The sequence below is a fragment of the Hemiscyllium ocellatum genome, chromosome 21 (assembly GCF_020745735.1).
Source record: "Hemiscyllium ocellatum isolate sHemOce1 chromosome 21, sHemOce1.pat.X.cur, whole genome shotgun sequence".
NCBI lineage: Eukaryota > Metazoa > Chordata > Chondrichthyes > Orectolobiformes > Hemiscylliidae > Hemiscyllium > Hemiscyllium ocellatum.
The window spans coordinates 37,074,493-37,101,275 of NC_083421.1; the positions used below are offsets into that span (position 1 = coordinate 37,074,493).

Sequence of the window (26,783 nt, forward strand, 5' to 3'; positions counted from 1 at the left end):
GGGTAATTTTGCAAGTTTACTTCAAGAATGTAAATGGCAATCTATAAAAGGAGTCAAAATGACAACCCAATTTCAATCCAATAACCAACCTTATAATGAGTAATAGATGACAATGACTTACACAAATTTGCATCGAAATTATTTGGACCACAATTTCACTTTGCAACAAAACGTTGAGTACAACTCTCTTTTGTGAAATAATTTAACAGCTCACACTAAGAGCTCTTCCATTATGTCAAGAGTGAAGACAGAACAGCAGCATATTTTGCATATTGCTTACAATTCTGGCCAGTGAGTTTAAAATTGCAATTAGAAGCTAGAATTGCAAAGAAAAGTGGTTTGTTTTAGATTTTAATTCCCTCATGAAAATTACATTTTAGAAGACTATCGAAGCCTGCCTGCAGTAGAATATACCCAAAAGTAGTACAAAATTAAAATTTAGTCTGAGCAACATTAAGTTTAGAATTCCAAACAATTTACTTAAAAATCACAACACCGGGTTATAGCCCAACAGGTTTAATTGGAAGCATACTAGCTGTCAGAGCGCCGCTCCTTCATAAGGTGTTTAAAGGAGCAACACTCCAAAAGCTAGTGCTTCCAATTAAACCTGTTGGACTATAACCTGGTGTTGTTTGATTTTTAACATTGTATACCCCAGTCCAACACTGGCATCTCCAAATCAAAACAATTTACTGTATAGTTTCTAATTTGAAAACAAATAAAGTAATATCTGACAAAATTTCTCTATCAGTGTCAAAGCAAGCTCAATTGCGAGCTTTTGATTATATACATCTCACAATCTGACTCAAGGTAACTCAAGATGGGGCATATAATTGGAACAAAACAACCACATGCATTTGGGTGGGTAACACCACCAAGATTAATTTGCTCTCCAGGTGTCCACTGAGCAACAAAAATTCTTGTGAACATGTATATCTGATGTACAACGTTTTACAAGAATTTATGGTTTTCAATAAAATTGTCAGCACCGATTTAAAAAGTTAATGACCACGTTATGGATATTTTCCAATACTTGTTTTCCTGTTCACTTCCACATTTTCCTCCTATTTCAAGGATTTAGGAAAATAAAATAAATCCAAGACATCATAATTCCATTTGATGTCATCTTTCATTTTCATAAGGGCTTAAAACAGACCAGACCTAAAAGATCTGCCACCACCATTTCACGCTGGAAGCAAAGTGGGGCCCTCCAGTCAATTTTCTCTTCAAGATGCACAGATTGTGGCAACAGCAATCCTGAAAAAAATTGAGCGCACTGCAGCACATATGTCATACACAACAAAAGCAATTTTTGGCAGGGTGGAGGAAAGAGAGAAGAAGAGTGATCACCAAAATAAGAATGATTTTCCCTCCTGCTCTCAAAACTTCAGTAATGCTATTTGTTTCTGCTACTGCAAAATGCCCCACCTTGTGCATACGCAATCACTCTGCCAGTCTTAAAGCTCAGACAACTCCAATCAACCATTATGATTTTGTCTTGGCCCAATGTCAAAGATTTAACATACTTCTAAGGTCAGATATCATCAAACCTCAACAAAACTGGAATCCACGGAGATCAGGGAGAACATTTTCCACTGTTTGGAGTCATACATAGTACAAAAGAATAAAAATATTTTGTTGCAAGTCATCATCTCAGCATTCTTGCAGAGGTTCCTCACAGTAGTGCGTAAACCTTGAGCTGTTTCATCAAATAGCCCTTTTCCCCATCAATAATATCATGCTGTGAATGATCACTTATAATTGGATAAGGTTTGTCAACATTATCTGAGGAGTTAGGAATGAAGTCCATGCCCATACACAGCAATACCTGGACAACATTCCAGTTTGGGTTAATAAATGGCAAACAACATTGGTGCCATGCAAGGTAATGACCATTTCCAACAAGAATTGAACCATCAGCCTCCAACAGTCAATGGCATCACCATCACTGATTTCACCCCCAATTCCTGAGAGTTACTATTGACCAGTAAGTGAACTGGATGAGCCATATCAATACTGTGGCTACAAGAGTAAGCCTATGCAAACTGCAACAAGTAACTCACTGTTGTGGTCCTGTTCGCCGAGCTGGAAGTTTTTGCTGCAAACGTTTCGTTCCCTGGCTAGGGAACATCATCAGTGCTATTGGAGCCTCCTGTGAAGCGCTGCTTTGATGTTTCTTCCGGTATTTATAGTGGTTTGTTCTTGCCGCTTCCGGGTTTCAGTTTCAGCTGTAGTAGTTTGTATGTGGGGTCCAGGTCGATGTGTCTGTTGATGGATGTTCTTGCCGTTTCCGGGTGTCAGTTTCAGCTGTAGTGGTTTGTATATTGGGTCCAGGTCCATATGTCTGTTAATGGAGTTTGTGGATGAATGCCATGCCTCTAGGAATTCCCTGGCTGTTCTCTGTCTGGCTTGTCCTATGATGGTAGCGTTTTCCCAGTCAAATTCATGTTCCTGGTTGTCTGAGTGTATGGCTACTAGGGATAGCTGGTCGTGTCGTTTTGTGGCTAGCTGATGTTCATGAATGCGGATTGTTAGCTGTCTTCCTATTTGTCCTATATAGTGTTTTGTGCAGTCCTTGCATGGTATTTTATAAACTACGTTAGTTGGCTCGTGCTGGCTATTGGGTCCTTTGTTCTAGTGAGTTGTTGTCTGAGTGTGGAAGTTGGCTTGTGTGCTGTTATGAGTCCTAAGGGTCGCAGAAGTCTGGCTGTCAGTTCTGAGACGCTCCTGACGTATGGTAGTGTGGCTAGTCCTTTTGGTTGTGGCATGTCCTCGTTCCGTGGTCTATCTCTTAGGCATCTGGTGATAAAGTTGCGTGGGTATCCGTTTTTGGCGAATACCTTGTATAGGTGCTCCTCTTCCTCTTTTTGCAGTTCTGGTGTACTGCAGTGTGTTGTGGCTCTTTTGAATAGTGTCCTGATGCAGCTTCGTTTGTGTGTGTTGGGGTGGTTACTTTCACTATAAATACCGGAAGAAACATCAAAGCAGCGCTTCACAGGAGGCTCCAATAGCACTGATGATGTTCCCTAGCCAGGGAACGAAACGTTTGCAGCAAAAACTTCCAGCTCGGCGAACAGAACCACAACAACGGACACCCGAGCTACAAATCTTCAACCAGACTTTAAGTAACTCACTTTCTGACTCCAGAAATCCTATCCACCAACTACAAGCTCAAGTCAAAAAAGTGTGATGGAATAAATCCCCCAAACTTGCCTAAACGAATACAGCTCCAACAATATGCAAGATATCTGACATCCTGCAGGACAATGCAACCCACCCAGATGGCACCCCCTTATATTCAACATTTTTTCCTCCAACATAGCACTGCAACAACTCAGCAAGACTCCTTAAAAAGCTCCTCCCAAACCTATAACCACTACCATCTAGAAAGACAAAGACAATAAAATGCATGGAAGTACCAACACTTGCAAGTTCGCCTCCAGGTCACACACATCCTGTCTTGAGACAATATCACTGCTTCTTTATTGTCACTGGGTCAAAATTCTGGAACTCCCTCCTTAATTCCCACCCCATTGTGGGTGTAGTATATCACGTGGAGTGCAGACATTCAGGAAGACAGCTCATCGTCACTTTCTCAACGGTAATCCAGGATGGCAATCAATGTTAATCTTGCCATTTACAGTACACGCCATGAATCAATTTTAAAAATCACAGTTTCAACACAGTACTCATTTACAATTGAACAATTTTCAAAAGACAAAAGAGCATTGAAAATCTATCCCAAAGATGTACCAGGAGTTTCATCGCCCATTCACGAGAAAACAAATGGAGATTTAACAGTGGAGATAAACTAGCCTCGGTGCAAATGCTTTCAAACCAGTTTAAAAGATTCTAATCACAAATAAACTAAATTTTCAAATCAAAACCTCTGGCTTCGTAACAGTGTGACAAAAAAACAAGTTCAAACTTAAAAACACTATTCAATTTCACATCACTCAGCAATGATAGGATGTATTAATAATGGTCAACGTTTATAAAGACTTTCAGAGTTGTTGGCCTTAAAGGCATTTTTTTCTTGAATGATATACTCATTGCAGAGTGTTAAGTAACATGCATCACTCTTCAGACACTGAAGCGATCTGTGCTAGCAATTAACATTCGTGTCACAAATATGCCTAGCATTAATAATCTCCAACAAGAAAGAATCATTGGTCAATAGCATCACTATCACCAAATTATCCAATATCAATATCTTGATCCCATTTCCCACTGACCAGAACTCAAATAAACCAGCAATATAAATAATGGGTCGACAAGAACAACTCACAGCTTGGAAATTTTGCAGAAGATAACCGAACTCTGAACCCCCAAATCCTCTCCACATAACAGAAGTTTTGGGTATGATGGAATGCTCTGCAATAGTCTAGACGAGTACAGCCTGAACATTCAACAATCTTAACATAGTTCAAGACAAAGCTGCCTCCTTGAAAGACACCCTATTCACCACTTTAAAGATTCACTTTCTTCACTATTACTGTATAGTAGCAGCAATGCATGTGAACTTGACAAGCCTCCTTACGCAGTACCTTCCAAACGCAAAACATTCTTGGAAGAAAGAGGAGCAGGCACATGGAAAAAACCCACTATTTGCAGGTTTTCACCAAGCATACACTATCTTCACTTAGAGCTAAACAGTCATTCCTTCACTTGTTGGGTGAAACTCCCTTCTAGACAACACCATCATTGTACCTCAAACCAGTTGAACTGCAATGGATCAACATTATTTTCTAAAGAGCATAAGGGATAAGTAATAAACACTAACCTTGCCAGCAATACTCAAAACCCACAAGCAAATGATGTAACAAAAAGCTGAAGATGAAAGAAATTCCTATTTCATTAAGCTAAGAATTTTGATTTAATCCATTATACCATGCTCACTCATGCTTAGTGAGCATAAGAATCATTCAATTTTGCTACAATTCACAAAGCAAAAAGCTTCAAGTTTGATTTCTGATGTGTGATGAAATAGTTACAGCTATGGCAGTAAGATAAGCGGCCTCACATTCTCAGGCTTGGTAAAACAAACATTAATAATATCCCTGCACCTACCTTTTATCTCATAATCTGTATTGGAAAGCATGTCTGAAGTCCACACATAAAAACAAACAAAAATGTTGCACAAAGAAGTCAACCAGTCCATTGGTGACAAGTGAATATAGTAGCTTAAACTGAAAAATGTACAAGTAAATCACAATTTCAATCAGAAGTAGTGTTTAGTGCCTTACAGAATGAGAAGGGGAGAAGGTAAAATGCCTTCAGAATGCTGCAAAGAAATTGCACGGCAAGATGGGACTGGTTGGAGAATCACTGGATGGGCGGAAATGATGGGTGATCATCCATTGACTATCTAGGCTAGTAGGAAATTTGGGGGATGGTGCATTACTGAATGCCAAGACAAGTCATAGAGATGTACAGTATCCAACTTGTCCATGCCGACCAGATAGCCCAACCCAATCTAGTCCCACCTGCCAGCACCTGCCCCTTATCCCTCCAAACCCATTCATATACCCATCCAAATGTCTCTTAAATGTTGCAATTGTACCATCCTCCACCACTAGTTCTGGACTCCCCCACCCCAGAGAAAAGACTTTGTCTATTTATCCTATCCATGCCTATAATTTTGTAGACCTCTATAAGGTCACCCCTTAGCCTCCGACACTCCAGGGAAAACAGCCCCAGTCTGTTCAGCCTCTCCCTACAGCTCAGGATCTTTTGTCAGAAATGGTTGTTTACTGGAAGATATAGTCAGTTGCCATACCAGTGAAGAGACAATGTCAGCCTGGGTTTTCTGTATAGATTGCAGACTGCTTCCTTAGTGGGTATTTTGATAGATGTTTCACTAACGAAACAGCAGAAGATAGATGGCTTAGATTGCTGACTGAGTTAAGTGATCTCCAACAACCTTTATTTCTAACAGGTATTAGCTCCAATTACCATTAAATATTGCATGTGGATCTTAGTGAATCACTTTTACTGGAATTACTTGATACCATCCTCAATCTAATGCTGCATTCATGTAAAGAACAATCACTCTGGCCTCATATCTTGATTCAGCTTGTGTCCATATTTGGACCCATTATAATTAGAATCGATGTAATGTGTTCCTGGCAGAACCCCGAATGACCAGCGATTACAAGATTATTAGGGAGTAAGTGCCACTTATTCCATGCTCCACAGTTCAGAGGGGTCAGTAACTGGCCGGGATGGATTTATCCTGATTTTTGTGAATGGGATGTATGAAGGATTGATCATATTGGACTAATCTGATTAATCTATTTGAGTAAGACACCAACATGAAAGACCGTGGAGTGACAGCTATATGTATTGTATATATGGAATTCCAGATGGCATTTGTCTAAGGAGCTTTGGTGAATTTCTGCAGTGCCTCTTGTAAATAATCCACACAGCTCATTAAGAGTTTAAAATTTAAATTCCACCAGATAGACTGATCTCCTGCCTCATTACAGCTTTTATTTAAATTTCGACAAACGAGCTGAACTCCAGAAATGAGGTTAGTTTTTTTTCCTGACATTGTGTAGGGTATCAAGGAGCCCTAACAAAGCTGAAGTCAATGGGAATAAAGTGGAAAACACTCTGCTGGTTTAAGCCAGAAGGAAGATGGTTGCGGCTGTTGGAGGTCAGTCACCTCAGCTCCAGAACATCTCTGCAGTCATTTCTTGAGGTAGTGTCCTGGAGCAGAACCATTTTCATCTGCTTCATTACCAATCTCCCATCCATCCAGAAGGTCAGAAGTGAGGATGTCAACTGATGATTGCACAGTTCCTCAGATATCAAAGCAATCAATGCCCAAATGTATTAAGATATGGGCGGCACGGGGGCTCAGTGGTTAGCACTACTGCCTCACAGCGATAGGGACCTGGGTTCAATTCCCACCTCGGGCAACTGTCTGTGTGGAGTTTGCACATTCTCCCAGTGTCTGCATGGGTTTCCTCCGGGTGTTCCAGTTTCCTCCCACAGTCCAAAGATGTTCAGGTTAGGTGAATTGGCCAAGCTAAATTGCTCATAGTGTTAGGCGTAAATGGAGGGGAATGTGTCTGGTTAGGTTGCTCTTTGGAGGGTCGGTGTGGACTTGTTGGGCCGAAGGGCCTGTTTCCACACTGTAGGGAATCTAATCTAATCTAATCTAATCTTTAAAAAAAAACTTATGCAATATCCAGGCTTGGGCTTAAAATTGGCAAGTAACTTACACTGCAGAAATTCACCCAACTCAAAATACCAGACATTCCCCTTGATATTAGATGGCGTTACCATTGCTATATCCTCCAATCATCAACAGAGTGCTGATATTCAAGAGTTGAACCATAGGAGCGTCTTAAATATTATAGCAACAAGAGCAAGTCAGAGACTAGGAATTCTGTGGTGAATAACTTGCCTCCTGACACCCTAGAGTGTGATGGAATTGTCACTCTCCTCTCCTAACCCCAAACTTGCCTGAATGATTACAACTCCAGCAACAAGCAGCTTGACAGCATCCAGGACAAAACAGCCTGCTTGACTAGCACTACATCTGCAAACATTCACTCCCTTCACCACCAATACTTTTCTCCATGGTTAAATAAAAGCTGCAATGAGGTTAGGAAATCAGTGTATCTGGTGGAATCCAAACTTTAAACTCATAGTAAGAGCTTCAATTTAAAAGATTATCTTGAATTAAAAATCTATTGATGATCATGAAACCATTGTCAATTGTCAAAAAAAACCTATTTAGCCACATATGTCCTTCATGAGACTCCAGAGCTATATCAATGTGGTTATGTCTCAACTGCCCACTGAAATGATCTAGCAAGCTACTCAGATTAAGGGAAGCTAGAGATGGGCAATAAATGTTAGCCAGCTAGTGATAACCATGTCCAATTGAATTTTTTTTAAAAAGTCAGTGAGCAGATTTTTGCTAAGCTTCCACGATGCACTTTTGGTGACCACTTCCATTACTTTACTGATTATCAAGTGTGGACCAATACAGCAGTAATTAGCTAGACTGGATTGTCAAACCTTTTGTATAGAAGGTCAATTTTCCATATTATCAGTTAGATATCAGTATCGCAAGCAAACTGAAATAGTTGGAATAGGGGTGTCGCAAATTCTGGACCACAAGTCTTTAGTGCTGTCAGGGCTTATATAGTTTGCAGTTAACAGTCTCTCTTTCAGCCGCACAGTTACACAGCAGGTCCAAGGTGTATGGTTGTTGTACCCAGTACTGACTTCACTTTAGGAAATCGCTGCCAGCACAAGCCTCAGAGGTCCATACAGAAAGAAAAAAAAGGAACAGAGCCTGCGAAACTGGCTTAAAGGCTGACACCTGTGATACTGGCTGTGTTTAGAGAGGCCAAAATGCATTGAGCACTTTTGGTTGAGGATTATTGCAAAACCTTCAGTCTTATGTTTGCACTGATGTGCTGGGATCCCGGTCATTGAGGAATGAGAATATTTGTGAAGCTTCCTCTTCCAATGAGTGGGTTAATTATTTACCAGCATTCACAGCTGAATGTCATTGTAGAGCTCAGACCTAACCAGATAGTTGGGAAATCCCTTACTCCACCGGATACTTGCTGTTTATGTGATTCCTGACATGACCTCCTGTATTCTTCACTGAATGAGGGTAGATCCACTGACTTGACTGTAATGGCAGAGTGGGGAATTTGCCAAACCATGAGGTTGTAGATTGCGTTGGACTACAAATCTGCTACGAATGATGGCCCACAGTGTCTCATTTCTGCCCAGATTTAAGATGCTGCATGAGTTCAAAATCAATCTCATTTAGCATGGTGGTAATGCACACATCACAGAGGATATCTTCTATGTGAAGACAGGACTTAATATCAAAGGACTGTGCAGTGGTCATTCTACTGACACTTTCATGGACAGATGCAACAGGGGCAGGCAGATTGGTCAGCATAAGCACCAGTATGTGTTCCCTTGCGCTGCTTTTCCCTTCAACCATTTGCCACAGATCACATCTAGCAGCTGCATTCTTTCAGACTCAACTAGCTCGGTCAGTGGTGGTACTGACAAGCCATTGTTGGTGATAGACAGCAATGTTCCCCACCCAGGTATATTCTGCACCCATTCCTCTCTTCAGTGCTTACTCCAAATGGTGTTCAAAATGGAGCAGAGTTGCAGTAGACGGTAATCAGCCAGAGGTTTCCATACCCAGGTTTGACTTTCAGGTCAAAGTTGAGGAATCGTAGGCCAAATTCCTCCTCACTATTTATGCACAGTAACATCTGCTGGGTATATCTTGCAGATGAGACAGGACATTCCCAGGGATAATGATGGTGTTATGTGGGGCATGAATGGTAAGATTTCAATGAGGGTATGACTAACAGTTCTCCCATTTTTGGGACTAGCCCCCAGATGTTAGTATGGAAACCTTTGCAGGGCACAGCAACTATATATCACTGCGCTATCTCCTCCCCAGATTCTTAGCTCTAGTTGGAGCGGAGAGCTGATCGGAATGTTGACCTAAAATATACTTCAATTCAACACAGCCTTCATCAGCTCACAACTTGAGTGCTATATTCTGTTTCGGGCCCCGCCACAAGAGGCATTTTTATTTGGAGGGAGTAACTTTCACACAGTGTATGCTTAAGGCCTGAAAAGCACTGCTAGAGAGTGAGGTGGAGACAGGCTAATTTGAAGCATTCTCAAATGAATTGGACTGTTACCTGCAAAGGAAGAACATGCAGGGTTATGGGAGAAATTGCCAGTAAATGGGTACTAAGTGAATTATGCAGTTGGGGAGTCAAATCTGACACAGCTGGCTGAATTATCTCCTTCTGCATTTGGAATAGCTGCAATTTGATTATCAGAATTAGACAAGGACTAAAACAAAAGGAGGACTTGAGGCTAAAGTGGAAGAATGCTTGAAGACAAGGCAAAGGGAAAATACATTATAAGCAATTACATGAAAAGCTGTCAACTTGCTAGCCAAAGAAATTTGTGAAGTACTCACATTTGGTAGATAAGATGTGGGTGAAGAATGCAACGTGTGCTTGCAACCCAGGATTATTCATGTTTCCAGGAGGATCTTAAGAACATTAGATAGCAATAGAAACATAATCGCTTGATGAATTTCAACCAGATTTAGTGATGCTCATGAACTACAGCAGGTACATGCACAAATGGAACATAAATCGATCAGATTATCTGATTATCAAGAGTATACATGTACCAACATATGTAATATAAACAGAATAGCAGAAATGCGGTGTATAAATTTAAATAGTGAATGTTGAAGTCTTAAAGTGGTAACTTTAAATGGAAGATAGACACTTTTTCTCTTCAAACTAAGTCGGAAAACAATTTGAATTTTATCCTGGAAAACTGTTGACACCATGAGAGACTGTTATATGCAAGGAATGGGAGAAAACAAGAAACAATTTCTTTCTCAGGATATCATGACTCAAAATATTCAACCAATGTTGTGGTTCTGTTCGCCGAGCTGGAAGTTTTTGCTGCAAACGTTTCGTTCCCTGGCTAGGGAACATCATCAGTGCTATTGGAGCCTCCTGTGAAGCGCTGCTTTGATGTTTCTTCTGGTATTTATAGTGGTTTGTTCTTGCCGCTTCCGGGTGTCAGTTTCAGCTGTAGTAGTTTGTATGTGGGGTCCAGGTCGATGTGTCTGTTGATGGATGTTCTTGCCGTTTCCGGGTGTCAGTTTCAGCTGTAGTGGTTTGTATATGGGGTTCAGGTCTATGTGTCTGTTAATGGAGTTCGTGGATGAATGCCATGCCTCTAGGAATTCCCTGGCTGTTCTGTCTGGCTTGTCCGATGATGGTAGTGTTTTCCCAGTCAAATTCATGTTCCTGGTTGTCTGAGTGTATGGCTACTAGGGATACTCACACTCACAGGAATACGATTCACGAGAGAAGAGGAAAAGGATAGCCAACTCCCATTCCTAGACGTGTTAGTAGAGAGAACACCCAACGGAGAATTCACCACAAGGGTACACAGGAAACCAACACACACAGACCAAGTCCTAAACTATGAAAGTAACCACCCCAACACACACAAACGAAGCTGCATCAGGACACTATTCAAAAGAGCCACAACACACTGCAGTACACCAGAACTGCGAAAAGAGGAAGAGGAACACCTATACAAGGTATTCGCCAAAAACGGACACCCACGCAACTTTATCACCAGATGCCTAAGAGATAGACCACGGAACGAGGACATGCCACAACCAAAAGGACTAGCCACACTACCATACGTCAGGAGCGTCTCAGAACTGACAGCCAGACTACTGCGACCCTTAGGACTCATAACAGCACACAAAAACAACTTCCACACTCGGACAACAACTCACTAGAACAAAGGACCCAATAGCCAGCACGAGCCAAACTAACGTAGTTTACAAAATACCATGCAAGGACCGCACAAAACACTATATAGGACAAACAGGAAGACAGCTAACAATCCGCATCCATGAACATCAGCTAGCCACAAAACGACACGACCAGCTATCCCTAGTAGCCATACACTCAGACAACCAGGAACATGAATTTGACTGGGAAAACACTACCACCATAGGACAAGCCAGACAGAGAACAGCCAGAGAATTCCTAGAGGCATGGCATTCATCCACAAACTCCATTAACAGGCACATAGACCTGGACCCCATATACAAACCACTACAGCTGAAACTGACACCCGGAAACGGCAAGAACATCCATCAACAGACACATCGACCTGGACCCCACATACAAACTACTACAGTTGAAACTGATACCCGGAAGCGGCAAGAACAAACCACTATAAATACCAGAAGAAACATCAATGCAGCGCTTCACAGGAGGCTCCAATAGCACTGATGATGTTCCCTAGCCAGGGAACGAAACGTTTGCAGCAAAAACTTCCAGCTCAGCGAACAGAACCACAACAATGGACACCTGAGCTATAAATCTTCAACCAGACTTTAAATATTCAACCAAAATTGTTTAAACTTTGACATCCGCAGAGTCAGAGAGTAATACAGCATGCAAACAGTTTCTCCAGCCCAAACTGGTCCATGCTGACTACAAAGCTAGTAGTTCCAATTGCCTGCATTTAGTCCATATCCCTCTAAACCCTTCCCATCCACGTACCTATCCAAGATGTTTTTTAAAATGTTGCTATTCTACCTGCCTCAACCATTTTCTCTGGCAGCCCATTCCATACATGCACTCTCTGCGTGATGAAGTTACCCCTTGGGTCCTCCTTAAATCTTTCCCCTTTCATCTTAAACCTGTACCCTCGAGTTTTCAACTCGCAAACCACGGAAAAAGACTATATGCATCCATCCTATCTACGCCCCTCATGATTTTATACACTTCAATAAGGTCATGTCTCTCAGGCCTATTAGTTCTGGCAACATCCTTGTAAATCTTCTTTGCACTCTTTCCAGTTTAACTATGCTTTTCCTCTAACATTGTGATAATAACAAACAATTATTATTGTGAGTAGTCATTATTGCAAAGTATACATGGAACTTGCGTATGGGTTGAAGGAGGAAATTTATGGAAACCGGACATTATTTTAACTAAAAATGGAAAAACGGTTCTTGTAGATATTACCGTTCGCTTTGAAGATGAGAATAATTCGTTCGAGCTGCCCTGGAACAAGAAAGTGCCATACACTCTCTGTACGCAATACTTCAAGTGTAGCATCACCAACAACTTACAGAACTGTAACAATGTCTCAACTCCTATACTAAATGCCTCGACTGATGAAGGCCAGCATGCTAAATGCCTTCTTCACCACCCTCTTGACCTGTGATACTGCTTTCAAAGAATTATGTACTCGCACACCTTGGTCCCTCTTTCCATACCACTCCTCAAGGCTTTTCCATTTACTGTACAAGTCCTACCTTGGACTAAATTTTCAAAGTGCAACACCTCACACTTATTTGCAATGAACTGCATTCGCCAATCCTAAACCCAATTCCCCATTTGATCAAGATCCCCCTGTAATTTTTGATAACCTTTTTTGCTATCAACGATTCCCCTCAATTTATCATCTGCAAGCTTACCAATCATGCTTTGAACATTCACATCCAGATCATTTGTGTAAATAACAAATAATAAAAGGTCCCAGCACCGACCCATGACACATGACTAGTTACAGGCCTCCTGTCCAAGGAATAACCTTCACCCGCCACCCTCTGCTTCCTACCATCGAGCCAATTTTGAATCCAATTAGCTAGCTCTCCCTGGATCCCATGCAACTGAGCCTCATGACTCACCTGCCGTGCAGGACCTTGTCAAAGACTTTACTAAGTCCATCTAGCCCTACCCACATCTATTCTCTTGGTTACCTCTTCAAAAAACTCAAAGATTTGTCAGGCATGGCTTTCCATGCTCAAATCCATGCTGATTCTTCCCAGTCAGCCTTTGACTATACAAATATTGGTTGATCCTGTCCCTCAGTATCCTCTCCAACAACTTGCAGACCACTGATGTCTGGCTTCTTTGCGACCTTTCTTAAACAACGGAACATTAGCGTTGAACGTTTAGAGACCAAATATAAAATCCTCAGCATAAAATGGACTTTCAAAAACTCTTTGACTTGGTCACCAATTATAGGGAACAGGATCCCATTAATCCACCAAATTTTACAGAAAATGTTTAAATTTGACCAGCACTTTTCTATTTTAAAAGCACAGGAGCTACATTGAAAAGGAGAAGTATGCATCATTTCTGATGTTATCTGGTACCTCTAAAGTTGGTGAATCGGAGGAAAATCTAATTTTGATATCTGAAAGTAAGTCACGGTCAATTCAGATCCAAAATCAAACTTGCAACTAAGAGAAGAAAAACCTATCATTCTATTCCATATTTAAATCAGTACTACTCCAAATCAGACCCATCCCAAGACAATTCCTAATGTAGTGTAGATGCATATCAGTTTAAACTGGTAACAGTATTTCAAACCCGCAGATTAATTACAAAAAGGAATTGTCAAACTAGTGAAAGGCAAAAAAAACTTTACATGCTGTCTATGCATAATACTCTAACAAAATCTCAGCAGTATAATAAAAAGATTATCTATGCTTGTCCATGCTGACCATATATCCTGAATTAATATAGTCACATTTGCAAGTATTTGAGCCATATCTCTCTGAACCCTTCCTATTCATATACCCATTCAGACAACTTTTAAAGCGTTGTAACTGTACCAGCCTCCACCTCTCCCTCTTGCAGCTCATTCCATACACGCACCCACACCATTTGTGTGAAAACATTGCTCCTTAGGACCATTTTAACCCTTTCCCCTCTTAACTTAAAACTATCCCCTCTAGTTTTGGACACTCTCACCCTAGGCAAAAGGCCTTCTCTATTTACACTACCTATGCCCATCATGATTTTACAAGCCTCTACAAGATCACCCCTCAGCCTCCAATGTTCCAGGGAAAATAGCCCAGTCTGTTCAGCCTCCCCTGTAGATCAAACCGTCCAACTGTGGCAACATAGTTGTAAGTCTTTTCTGAACCTTTTCACGTTTCACAACATCCTTCCTATGGGAGGGAGACTAGATTGCATACAATATTTCAAAAGTGACCTAATCAATGTCTTGTACAGCCACAACATGACCTCCCAACTCTTATACTCAATGCTCTGACCAATAAAGGAAAGCATCCCAAACACCTTCTTCATTATCCTATCTAATAGAGAGTCCACTTAACAGAGCTAGCAATAGTTAATTAATTGAAGAATGATTCATCATTTATATAAATGATTTAGATGTGAGCATTAGAGGTACTGTTAGTAAGTTTGCAGATGACACCAAAATTGTGGTATAGTGGACAGCGAAGAAGGTTACCTCAGATTACAATGGGATCTTGACCAATGGGCTGGAAGGTGCAAATGAAGTTTAATTTAGATAAATGCTGCATTTTGGGAAAGCAAATCTTAGCAGGACGTATACACTTAATGGTAAGGTCCTAAGGAGTGTTGCCGAACAAAGAGACCTTGGAGTGCAAGTTTATAGCTCCTTGAAAGTGGAGTCGCAGGTAGATAGGGTAGTGAAGAAGGTGTTTGTGCTTTCCTTTATTGGTCAGAATACTGAGTAGAGGAATTGAGAGGTCATGTTGTGGCTGTACCGGAGACTGTTAGGCCACTGTTGGAATATTGCGTGCAATTCTGGTTTGCTTCCTATCAGAAGGATGTTGTGAAACTTGAAAGGGTTCAGAAAATATTTACGAGGATGTTGCCAGGGTCAGAGAATTTGAGCTGTAGGGAGAGGTTGAATAGGATGCCGACCAAATATCCCAAACCAATCTAGTCCCACTTGCCAGCACCCGGCTGATCTCCCTCCCAACTCTTCCTATTCATACACCCATGCAAATGCCTTTTAAATGTTGCAATCGTACTAGTCTCCACCACTTCCTCTGGCAGTACACTCCATTCACGTATCACTCTCTGCGTGAAAATGTTGCCGCTTCGGTTTCTTTTATATATTTTCCCTCCGTCTCTATGACTGCTTGTATTAAGGTGAAAATGCCTCAGAAAATATCACAGAGTCCTGGTCATCCATCAATACCACTCATGCTTGACACCTCCCAGAGGTATGCAAAAAAAAAGAGAGGAATTACACAAACCCAAAACAAACAGAATATAACTTCCAAAAAACTTTAAGTAATTCAGCTATGTATATCAAAAATCGAAAAGATTTTAAATAAAATTATTTTTGGAATCCTTCTCTCCTTCCCATTCAATACTGATAGCTTAAAAAGGAAAATAAACAAAAAAGTGAATCAGGATATTCTACATTTTGGCATGAAAATACATATACTAAAAAAGACTCTCCTTATTCAACTTACAGGGGCCTTTGTTCAACCCAATCCTTCCCAAATTTCCATTTGTTTGTATTGGTAAACATGTATTTGTTGTCAGTAGGCATCACACTGCAGTAACTGTACAGCTGTCTTTGCTTTACTAATCAATTGTATTCCGATCTCCAAGAATCTTTGACAGTTTTGATTAATAAATAAACTCATGCTATGTGACCACCTTTTTTCACTTTATGAGAAAGTAAACAGAATGTTCTTTCAAAACATTTGTACAAGTTGGATAATTTGTGTTATTTTCTATTCTCTCATGGGACCTGGGCATCACTGACCAGCATTTATTGCCTGTCCCTAGTTGCCCTTGAGAAGGTGGCCGTAGGTTGCCTTCTTCGCTGCAGTCATGTACTGTACGTAGATCATAATCTCATCAGGGAAAGACTTCCAGGATTTTGACCCCACAACAGTAAAAGAACAGCGATATTTTGCCAAATCAGGATGGTGAGCGACTTGGAGGGGAACATGTACATGGTGCTGCTCCAAAGTATCTGCTGCCCTTACCATTCTAGACTAAAATGGTCATAGGCTTGGAAAATGCTAATGATAACAAAGTGAGGTGAATTTCTGCAGTGCATCTGGTAGATGCCATACATATGTCAGTGGTGGAGGGTGTGGATGCTTGTTGATTCATCTTAAGAGGATTTAACAAAATGAAATAGGAAGGAAGGAATAACAAACAAGTGAAGAGTCCTTTCACAGAGGAAGTGCAAACTTGTCACTTCAAATGAAAGTTTATATCAGAACACAGCCTGGTCTTCGTTTTTGTTAAGAAAACAAATTTGCAATGTTCCAAAAACTTTCAGTTTCTATTTCAAACCTACAGCATTTTAACTTTTTTTTTTCAAATCCTGATTCTGGATTATAACTTCTACACTTAATTTTTAATTTGAGAGGATATAAAAACTATAAACTGATAAACATTTCAACATTAATGTTAAGTTGTTCTGCATGGAAATGTTGAATTTTTTCCACTTGCTAAAATAAAATCTTTAGAAATCTGCAAGAAAATTACTCAAGTGGCCAAATCAGATGTTTTGGGGAGGGGTGGGGGGAAGGAATTCAGAATAAGCTCACTCAGTAAGACACAATTCTTCTGAGATCAGGTCTTTCCTTATGCCTGAAATTGCTAACCTACATAAATGATTAACTATTCAAATATGAAATACACAAGAAGACTATGACATGCATTTAAATCCCGAATTCACCTTTTAAGGTCACTCCTTCATTGGTCAAGTGGTCAAGCAAGAGTCCTGACACCTTGAGTGCCTCATGCTCAGTAGCCTTAGCTTTTGTGTACATTACAACATCAATTATACCAGCGTAATGTGCAATAAAATTACCAGCATAGTATCATACTGCAAAAGCATGCAGCCAGTATGCCAACATTTCCCAGATCATCAATGGTCATTCTTTCACTCAATCAAGGTCTATGGCTCCATACTTTGACAACTTAAAACTAGTGAAAATAAATGCAAAGAGTCAGTAGTTTGAAGGAAAGGCCTATAGATTTAATTTGTGCAAAGCGATGTAAAATTAAGATGGCATATGTGGCATTATTGAGCTAGAGATTGTAAAGTTGAAGGATCTAAACATTAAATTAGTACGCATTTTAATAGTTCTCTACAATTCTGATAGCATAATCATTATGCAAGCAAGTACCTCAGATCATTTGTAAACATGATTCTATGACAAGTTTCAAATGCAAAATAAGCCAAACTGATCAATCATGCTGGCTGTAGACAGAATTCCATCTGTTTAGAAAACTGGAGGACTAAATTCCATCAACACTCCAGAAAAATGATTTTCTTTCTTGAATAATTTTGTTTGTTTTGTTAATTTTCTCTAAAATTACTATCAAAAGAAGTTTTTTTTTAAACTCCTTTGCAGACTGGAAATTTCATATTAATAAGCAAAAGCTGAAACTTCTTACTCATCCATCAGTGTGCCACAAATATAAATCTCATTTAAATTTTTAAAAGCAATGTCATGGTGAAAAATTATCAGCATTTCCAAAATAGTACTAGTTGTTCAATTTAGTTCAGATATTTAAAAAGTTTTAAATAATATGTGCTTTTCCCTTACAGTAACCAGGAAAAGAAAACATTGAGGATCTCAATTTTAAATCCAAAATAGCTACTAACTACAAGACAAAGAGATCTAGATACCCTGCATTGGTGCCATTTTTAAACGTTTAACATATTGAACAGGTAGTGATGACTGAAATGAATTAATCAGTACACTGACCAGTCTCGCATTGACATTGCTGGTAAAACTATAACATACAATGAACAAAATGCAAGCACTCCCAGAATATAAACGTCAGGATAGAAATATTGCGATCAGCTGACTGACTGATTGATTTGAATGTAATACGAGACATAAAACCCCCAGGAACACAAAGCCAACTCAATGCTCTCCTTCAATCTCTGTCAATCTTGCAATATTTCTATGCAATTTATTAAAAGGTCACACAGTCACTTCTTTGTCTCATGGAAACAATCAATAAATAAATAAATAAATAAATAATGCAAGAAATTTTGAAACTAACTCATTTCAAGTTGCTTACAATTAAAGTGAAAATGTCTATTTAACATCAATCAGTGGAATTATTTAGGCAATGACATTATGGGAAAAGAGAATTGACAGCTTCATACAACGAGAGAATGTGAGGAAAATTCAAAAAATGATGATGCTCAAATGATGCTAAGTTCTGAACAGCAACCAATCTTTGTTCATTCTGTTTTTCTATAGAAAGATGCTGGCACATCCTGTTCACTTTAATGATAATCCATTTAAATATAAACTTTTGCTGAAGTAAATTTGCCAAAGTAGTGAATTATTTTCATCAAGATTTATTTTAAATATTGTGAATTTTCATATATGTCCCTTATTGGTAGCTTAATTTTTTTGAGAGCTTGGGAGAGGCATCTTATATATGTATCTTATACTTTTGGAACTATCCGAGATGAATCAAAAGCTCAACCTTCAATGTAAGAAAATGTAAATGGTGTTCCAAATGTTTTAAAAATATTCTTGGACAAATTTTTCTTCCTTAATGCCAATCACAGTTCAGTAAAACTAGAAATGTTTGGCTTACCATGTAAGGCCTCAACTGCATTTTTATTACATCCTTTGTATCAAATGCTATATTTTTCTCACAACATTTTACCACAGGTAATGACAAATATGATACAAGTGACCAAAATCATTTTAGACAATTTGGTACAGGATGTAAAGTCTCAATGACAAATCCTTACCTCACTACTAGTCTTCTGTGATGGGAATATAGAATTAATAAGAAATCAGGACAGAAACTTTCATTTACTGATCATATATCATCTCTCTGTGAAAGATTTTCAACCAGTCCTGACAAAAATAAACACTAAAATAAATTAGATAATTATCACACTCCACAGTGCGCTTTACAATAAATGTTTAGAACTATTACGTTACGCAAATTTTAATATAAATTTAAACACAAATAAAAGAATTATAGTAATGAAAACCAAAATTACCAACATACCCTCAACTAAAAAGGTGGAAAGCCACTTCACATACTTTGCTGAGATCTAGTGCAAATTGCAAGAAATCTCTATCCACTGGCTCACCTGCAATTCAAATTGCTTAAGCAAGACTAGAATGACTTTCATATGGATATAGGATCACAGACTGCAATGTTTTAATGTTCAATGATGTAATATATTTTCTGGAATGATTATTCTCATGCTCTATTCTTGTCCACAATAAAGCAGTATCCACAATGACATGTGCACTTACATTAGATCTCAGCATTAGTACAGTAGCTAGCAATCTGAATTCAGTCAGAACAATCTGTGTGCAAGCCCATTCACCTGACTACAGCATAAAGCACCAAGTATGGTGTGACACTGCAGAGCATTACAGAGATACTTCTGTATTTGTAGGAGAAGCCATCCATTCAGATAAGACATTAAAGCTTGATCTGGTCCCTCACTTATTACAAACAAATTTGTTGAATGCATGGGTCATTAACAAGGCCAACATTTATTGTCCTTTCCTCATCACCTTGGAGATGCTGAGTTTACTTCTTGAAGAGCAGGAAAGTTCTCCTGGTGTTCTGGCCAACATCCATTTCTCAATCAATCCCTTAAACATGTTGGCCCAGATTTTGCTGCAGAAATAACAATGAGGTTATTGACATTTACCATGACTGAAGAGTTAATCACACATGTTCTGTTACACATGGAATGCAGAAAGCTGCTTTTCCTCCTGTTGCCCATACTCTTCCAAAAGCATCACAATAATGGTATCTAGCCAAGAGACAACATTGAAGCAAATGGAAGGGCATGAAATAGTACCATACTTTTACTAAAATTGTCTTTTTAAAAAAATCCACCTCTCGTAATCACTGAAAAGCAAACACTTCTACGAGTATGGAACTTGATTTCTATCCACAATTATTTTTGAAGCTTTAATTTTTTAAAAAAAAATGTTTATCTGTCTTGTTTTTTTAAAAATGCTCTCATTTCAAACTTTCTATCCGCCTCCTTATTTTGCTGCCTGTAAATGATTTGTCATTCAACTGTCCAAGGAGGCACAGTTTCTTGCCCTCTTCTCAGAGTTGCTGGGAGCCTTAGAGAGGTTGCTGCATTGTTCCAAAGTGCTAATAATTGTAAACTTCAGTGGAAAAGACCATAGAAAGTATATGGGCAAATGCAATAGTAATAAATGGATTGTGCTACTCGTTCACAAGAAACTGGAAAATCCTAGTTAGAAACTGCTAATTTATTTTGTATTGCTCTCTGTGGGATTTTGGTGCCCATGTTTACCACCTCACAATTGGTTATAAACTGCTTTGTTGTATCCCAAAGTGGTGAAAAGCGGTTGGTAAATGCATTACTTTTTATCTTAAGCCAACACATCAATACAAATGTTGTCAAAGTGGAGTTACCTCAGAATTCAAATTAACAGAATTTCCACATTTTCCACATTTTGAAACATCCTCCAATTGCTAAAAGAGTATATAATATTCAGTAGCTTTAAAAATATTTCAAAACAATTGAAAAAGTAGATACTCTGCTGCAAGTAAATATTAAGACAATTGCATGTATTTATGTTCATTGTCAAAATCATGATTTGGAGAGAATGGGGTGTACAAAGTTAAAAACACCACGTTATAGTCCAACAGGTTTAATTGGAAGCACACTAGCCTTTGGAACGACACTCTTTCATCAGGTGATAGTGGAGGGCTCAATCCTAACACAGAAATTATAGCAAAAATTTACAGTGTGATGCAACTGAAATTATACATTGAAAAATTGATTGTCTGTTAAGTCTTTCATCTGTTAGAATACAGTCATAGTTTCACTTCTTTCACGTGTAAATCACAAAACCTTTTTAATATAAAAAAGGTTGCATTCTCTGGTTAGCTGTTAACAATGGTGATAGCCCCCTGTGTTCTCTGTCTATGCCATGATGTTTAGATTGATTCTAATCTAAAAAGTGAGATACTGAGTTTTTCATAAATTCATGCAGTTTTTCAGCTCCGAGTTCTACATTATGCATGTAGGTTTTGAGCAAAGTGCAATGTAACCCTGAAAGTACAAATTCACCCCACAAAATGTGTGCGCGCGCATGTGGGTCTTTGTCTGTCTGTCTGTCTGGGTTGGGGGTTGTGAGTGTGTGTGTGTGTGTGTGTGTGTGTGTGTGTGTGTGTGGTGCAATGGTGATCACCTGTAATGTGACATGAACCCAAAGTTCCGGTTGAGGCCCTCCCTATGGGTACCGAACTTAGCTATCAGCCTCTGCTCGGCCACTTTTCTCTGCTGCCTGTCCCGAAATCCACCTTGGAGAATGGTCACCCAAAGGTCCGAATCTAAATGTTCTGGACCACTGACGTGTTCTCCAACTGGGAGGGAACCCTCCTGTCTGTTGATTGTTGTGCGGTGCCCATTCATCCATTGTCATAGCCTTTGTCATTCCCAGTTGGGGACCACTTCAGTGGTATAGGACGTTTAGCTTCGGGCCTTCGGGTGACCATCCTCCAAGGTGGACTTCGGGACAGACAGCAGAGAAAAGTGGCCGAGCAGAGGCTGCTAGCTAAGTTCAGTACCCATAGGGAGGGCCTCAACTGGGACTTTGGGTTCATGTCATATTACAGGTGACCACCATTGCACTACACACACACACACACTTTCCCACATTCACAACCCACAACCCAGACAGACAAAGACCCACATACACACACACATTTTGTGGGGTGAATTTGTACTTGCAGGGTTACATTGTACTTTGCTCAAAAACCTGCATGCATTCATGTAGATCTCGGAGCTGAAAAACCGCATGAATTTATGTAAAACTCCGTTATCTCACTTTTTAGATTAGAATCAATCTAAACAGCATAGACAGAGAACACAGGGGGCCAACACCTTCAACATATTGTCTAGCTATCACCATTGTTAACAGCTAACCAGAGAATGCAACTTTTAAAAAAAAGGTTTTGTGATTTACACATGAAAGAAGTGAAACTATGAATGTATTCTAACAGATGAAAGGTTTAACAGACAATCAATTTTTCAATGTATAATTTCAGTTACATCACACTGAGTTTTTGCTATAAATTCTGTATGTTAAGATTGAGCCCTCCACCATCACCTGATGAAGGAGCGTCGCTCTGAAAGCTAGTGTGCTTTCAATCAAACCTGCTGGACTATAACCTGGTATTGTGTGATTTTTAACGTCAAAAACATGAAAATAATAAGAAGCAACTTGCAAGTCTGACACAAGAAAATTGATCAACTCAGGGAGAACTTGCCAGAGCCTTCTATTATCAGGCACCTCAATCATCAGCATTTCAGCACCCCTGAGGAAGTAGATGCACAGTGCTCACTATAACACCTTGAGGGGTCCCAAGAGGTGATGTGCTTAAAATGGCAGGTCTCATCTCTCTGAACTCCAAATTATTTTCATAAACACTAGGCTCCCTACCAAACCTATGGCTCCTTGTAATCCCTAATGTAAACTCACCCACTATTCATCAAGGCAGAATGCAGGAGTCACAGTGAAATTAAATAAAACCAAGTCTCAGAAATCCATTTCAAACACTGGAGATAAAGAAAACACTCAAGCACAAGGGCATTCCACATATTTTAATCTCAAATATATAGTCTCTAAAAAAAATTGTATTTATAACCACATCAGACAGCTAACCCTTTAATAAACTCTTCAAACTGTCAATCCAGTGACTTTATAGCGAGTTTTGAGAAGATTTGCAGCTCAAGTTGAGGTGCTGGATGTAGGTTTGCGCGCTGAGCTGGAAGGTTTGTTTTCAGACATTTCATCACCATACCAGGTAACATCTTCAATGAGCCTCTGAATGAAGCACTGGTGGTGTAGCCAGCTTTTTCTTTATGCTTTGGGTTTCCTAGGGTTGGTGATGGCATTTCCTGTGGTGACATCATTTCCTGTTCTTTTACTTAGGGGGTGCTAAATGGGATCCAAGTCAATGTGTTTGTTGATAGAGTTCCAGTTGGAATGCCATGCTTCAAGGAATTCTCGTACGTGCCTCTGTTTAGCCTGTCCTTGGATAAATGTTTTGTCCCATTCAAAATGGTGTCCTTCCTCATCCATACGTAAGGATACTAGTGAGGGTGGGTCATGTTGTTTTGTGGCTAGTTGATGTTCATGTATCCTGGTGGCTAGTTTTCTTCCTGTTTGTCCGATGAAGTGTTTGTTACAGTTCTTGCAAGGTATTTTGTAAATGGCGTTAGCTTTACAAACAGAGACACATCCGAGAATTCCTAGAAGCATGGCATTCCAACTGGAACTCTATCAACAAACATCTTGACTTGGATCCCATTTACCACCCCTCAAAAAAAACAGGAAATGATGTCACCATAGGAAATGATGTCAGCACCCCTGGGAAATAAACATAAATAGGAGGCAGGCTACAACATCAGTGCTTCATTCAGAGGCTCACTGAAGATGTTACTAGTATGGTAATGAAACGTCTGAAAATGAACCTTCCAGCTCAGCGGGCAAATCTACATCCAGTGACTTTATAATTCACCAGCTGACATTGATGGGTTGCAAAAAAAAAGTCAAGCATTAATAACACATAAATGATAGCATTAAGGGTGATATCAATTAACCGCTATTGAAAGAAAATTTTTCCTGTCATTTTCAATTCCTAAAAAAAAACTTGTCTATGTTTATAAGTTAAGGGTGAGAAATGTAAACAGCTTGACAATTAATATTTCTAACAATCTTAAATATCTTTAGAAGCATTAAGTCTACTGCAAAAAAAACGTACAGTACACTGCAGGATAAGACCCTTGCTCTAGAGAATATAGGAGAAAGTGAGGACTGCAAATGCTGAAGATCAGAGTTGAGCGTGGTGCTGGAAAAGCACAGCAAGTCAGACAGCATCCGAGGAACTGTCTGACCTGCTGTGTTTTTCCAGCACCACACTCTCAACTCTCGGAAATATAGGCCCATGGCAGACCTTGTCAAAAGCCACACCAAAGTCCAAGCTGAACTACATTAACTGCACTCTCTCACCATCTAGTAACCTTCTCAAAAAACTATTTCAAACATGCCACACCTGATCCCCTTGGCACCCGACAGAGCTACGCTGCCTGTCCTTAATTAATCGTGGTCTTTCCAAGTAGAGATTAAGTCTGCCCTTCTGAAGTTGCTTTTACAACTCATCCCTATCACTGATTTTAAACTCACTGGCCTATTTAACTCTCGTTAAATCCTATCATGATTCTTCAATAATGAATCACATTAGCTGTACTCCAGGCCTCTGATATGCCTTTGTGTCCAGAGAGAATGTGAAAATTAATGTCAGAGCCTTTGCAATCTCCTCCCTTGCCTCTCAAGGCAGCCTGGTATACACCTTAGCAAGCCTAAGGTCTGAATCAATTTTGAGCCCACTGAAACCACTAATACCTCTTCCCTTTCAATTGTAGTTTGCTGAAGCAGCTGACAGTCTTCTGTGCTGATTTAAACACCTACATCATTCTTCTCTGTCAGGAATACAAACGTAAATTAGTCCATTACAACCTCACATCTTCCAGCTCCATTCATGGTTTGCCGCTTATGTCCCTAATGAGCCCCACTCTTTTCCCAGTTATGTTGCCCATAATTATACTCATATAATTTGGATTTTACTTTCTCCATCAATTTGTTTTTTCCATACACCCCTCTTCACTTTCACTATTTTTTCTAAAGAAACACCCTGCACTTTCCAGATGTCTTTTGGATTCTGGTGTCGAGCCCTTAGTATTCAGGATAAGCTTCACTTCTTTTTCCCCTGATTCAATCCTCTACATTTCTCAATAGCTAAAATGCTCTGAAATTTCTAGTCCCAGTCTTCACCCCAAAAGGAATATGTTTGACCTACACTTTCCCAATTTCCCTTTTGAAAGGCGGTCATTGTTCAGATGTAGATTCTCCTACAAGGAACTGCACCAGTCCGCTTTGGCCAGATCCTGCTTTATCGTATTAAAATCAGCCTTCCTTCATTTCAAAACCTTGAGTTCTGGTCCATCTTTGTCCAATTCTGTGACTAATTTAAATCTTAGCATATTGTGCTCTCTCACTTGACACTTTCATTTACCTAGCTCTGTGCCCTAAAAATATGTCCAGCACAGCCCAGTTTCTTCTAGGACCTCAGCAATTCCATATATTTCAATAAGGACATAATACTTTAATTATTCTTCCTAAAATTCATTAGTATTAAATGCTTTAAAAAAAAATCTCAAAACAGGAAGACAATGGCATTCTCCACAAAGGAAAATTTCCTATTCACCTGGGAAAATTCAAACCTTGGAAAATGTCATGAATTGTATTGTTAATAAATTAATGAGAAAAAAAAATTGCCTGCCTTCAAGATCCATTTCTTCCCCGCTCACCTTTTAAGCAAGGAAATGTTAGCTGACAGTCTTTGTGGCTGACGTCAGCATAACCAAGCACACCATGAGAACAATTTGGATCTGTAGGGAATATATATAATTACTATGGCATGAAGGTGATTAGGAGGAGGTTTAAAAACTGGATAATACTATATCTGCTGAATACTTATGCACATCTAATGCTTCATCAATTGAAACTATTCATTTCTTGGCTAACTTTCAAAATACTCGTTGCCTGTGCTACTCTACTATCAATAAGGAAAACTGTTCGAATGAACAGTAGAAGACAAGACAGTTCACTCAAGTGAAACATTTATATTTATTCTTCTCATTCGCTTATATCAATGGTCCTTTGCAATCCATGACTGAAACAATAGAAAGGTAGGCCCAATTATTGTCACACTTTTATCATGTCTAACCATTGCTTTGCAAGATATCTTTCATCTGACAAGAATTCTTTCCTCTTTGCTATTCTCTCGGCCTTCAAAATTTCTCCCTTATGTTGGTTCAATTGATAAAAGTGCTTTTTTCTTATTTGTACAAGGTGATGTTTAGCATTAACTCTCTAAAAATCAGGACACTGAACATTATCTATATGTTAGGCGACTTATTTAAAACCCCGCTCACATTCTGGTGTAGGAAAGAAAGACAAATCACTCCCTCTCCATCATTACAGTGTTAATAATTTTCACAGTATATTAAGCAGTAATTATTGAATAATCTCTGATTCTCAAAATATTACTACAAATGTGGAGTGCCATGCCTCATAACATATAAACAGTTTATTTTCAAAAAACCAAAAGTTAAACTTCTATCTAAATATCACTGCCTTAATGCGTAATTTTAAAACTTATAATTGTTAAACTAACTTTTACTAACTGTCATCTGATCAACCTACAAACTGAGTTTTGCTATAGGGCACCACAGATCCCTAACAGAATATGCAGGATTTGGAAATCTCTTCAAGATAGGATAAATGGACACTCCAAATCCTTGACAGCAGCTTTTCTGCAGTCAGTAGC

The 26,783-nt window shown here is 39.3% G+C and overlaps 1 protein-coding gene across 9 annotated transcripts in view; it reads right to left on the reverse strand.

The window, feature by feature from the left end:
- Positions 1–26,783, reverse strand: part of LOC132825820 (histone-lysine N-methyltransferase EHMT1-like) — a 190,521-nt gene that overhangs the window by 103,769 nt on the left and 59,969 nt on the right. Inside the window, exon 1 of one of the 9 annotated variants that reach the window (XM_060841336.1) lies at positions 19,910–19,969. The exons of the other annotated variants lie outside the window; for them this stretch is intronic. The gene's annotated coding sequence lies outside the window, so the exon portion shown is untranslated. Of the gene's footprint in view, positions 1–19,909; positions 19,970–26,783 lie in introns of those variants that run through there. 9 annotated transcript variants of the gene reach the window in all.